At 43.7% G+C, this 1,977-nt stretch overlaps 1 non-coding gene across 1 annotated transcript; it reads left to right on the top strand.

Moving 5' to 3' along the window:
- The first annotated feature begins 1,690 nt into the window (after nt 1–1,690).
- trnad-guc (transfer RNA aspartic acid (anticodon GUC)) lies at nt 1,691–1,762 on the top strand. Its single transcript has one exon. It is a non-coding gene; the product is annotated as a tRNA-Asp (tRNA).
- Nucleotides 1,763–1,977: the final 215 nt, after the last annotated feature.

The following is a 1,977-nucleotide window of genomic DNA, read 5'->3' as shown; positions in this document are numbered from 1 at the left end:
TGTACGGCGTTTCTGCGTTGTCGTTTGTCTTGAAGAGACCTGAAGATCGAAGGCTGAATGGCCTTGACTGCGGAAGAGTTCCCCTGTTGGAAGGCAATACAGCAAACTGGTGATGTCGTTGAGGCCGCAAACACTTTCCGGTGGTTTGGTGGTTAGGATTCGGCGCTTTCACCACCGTGGCCTGTGTTCCATTCCGAGTCAGGCAAGCTACTTTCCATTCCCAAAACAAAGGAATTTCATTCCCAGAGGAAATTTGGCATGTCAGCTATGACTCTTAGCAACGTTTACAGATTCACGAAATAAGCTTTCTTTCTTGTTCTATCACAGTTTGGTGTGGATCGTGATCTGTGCTCCACCGCAAGGAACAACAAAAGGTTGTGAATGTTGCCCAATCCATCACGCAAACCAGCCTCTCATCAATTGACTCTGACTACACTTCCCGCTGCCTCGGCAAAACAGCCAGCATAATTAAGGACCCCACGCAACCCGGACGTACTCTCTTCCACCCTCTTCCGTCGGGAAAAAGATACCAACGCCAGATGTCACGTACCAACCGACTCACGAACAGCTTATTCGCTGCTGCTGTCAGCCTTTTGAATGGACTTACCTTGCATTAAGTTGGCCTTTCTCTACATCCTATCTATGACTGGAACACTACATTCTGCACTCTCTCGTTTTCTTCTCTATTAACGGTATGTTTTGTTTGTAGAGCGCGCAAGAATCAATATTTTTCACTGTATGGCTAATGCATGTGACAAAAATAAATCAAATCAAATCAAATCAAATGAAACAACTGATCAGATCACATCAGACTCTGGCGAGTGGCTTGCTTTTGCGCTGCAGGGATTACGTGGTTCTATGTTGCAGACACTGCTTGGAAATCTGTTTGATTATCGAATCCGTGGCCGAACCATGGACAGCAGAGCCTCAATTGAGCTTCTTAAAATTATCATCTGAGATACAGAATAATTAACCTTCAACTTCATGAATTCAGAAACGGTTTGTAAACTTGGTTCATTTTCCAGTGGCTCACGAGATATGCACCAATAAGATTTTAACTGAGGCAGCTTTTATCAAATGAATCGAAATCAAACAACTGATGAGATGATAATAGCCACAGAAATAATTTTTCCATGATTATGTGAGAGTGGGAATGATATTGTCTGTCTTTGCTCAATCTGCACCTATCCCTCGGGCAATGCAAAAGACAATATAATTGAAGAAAAGCATCTCAGCTGTAAAGCACTTTGGAACTTCCAGCGGTTTGGAAATAAAAACGCAGTTCCAGACAAGATAAAAGCAAAATACTGCCGATGCTGGAATCTGAAACAACAAATGAAAATGCTGGGACATCTCAGCAGGTCTGACATCATCTGTGGAGAGAGACCAGCTGAGATGGTCCAGCATGTTCAGATTTCAAGACACGCCGTTTTTCCTCCAAAATTAAAAAGAACATTCAGTTTGAAATGAACGGTAAATGCGCCTTTCTGTCTCCACCTGGTTCTTGTTCTTTTTCATACATCCATCTCATTGTCTTTCCTGCCAATCCAAAAGTCTTTATTTGTTGGTTAAAGCCGCTGTTTGCTGCATTAAATGGTACTCCGTCTTGGGGAAAAGAACTGATCTCGTCAGAACTCAGTTGCCGCTCTGCAAGTGTAAGTGGCAAGTGTACAATGCATCAAGCATCGCTTCCTCGTTAGTATAGTGGTTAGTATCCCCGCCTGTCACGCGGGAGACCGGGGTTCAATTCCCCGACGGGGAGCATGTTGCAATTTTATTTTGTCAAATTGTTCCTGTGTTGTTCTCCAAGATTGAAAACAAAACCCTCACCTGAGATCAACCCTAACCTGAGATCAACGCTCGTTCGATTCCTCAGCATTTTGGCTCATCTTTGATGTGGCGATGCCAATGTTTGGGTGGGATGGACACAGTAAGAAGTCTCACAACACCAGGTTAAAGTTCAACAAGTTTATTTGG

Source organism: Mustelus asterias, unplaced genomic scaffold (genome assembly GCF_964213995.1).
Source record: "Mustelus asterias unplaced genomic scaffold, sMusAst1.hap1.1 HAP1_SCAFFOLD_76, whole genome shotgun sequence".
Taxonomy (NCBI): Eukaryota; Metazoa; Chordata; class Chondrichthyes; order Carcharhiniformes; family Triakidae; genus Mustelus; species Mustelus asterias.
The sequence above is the reverse complement of the archived record's forward strand: the minus strand, read 5'-3'. Positions and strand labels throughout refer to the sequence as shown.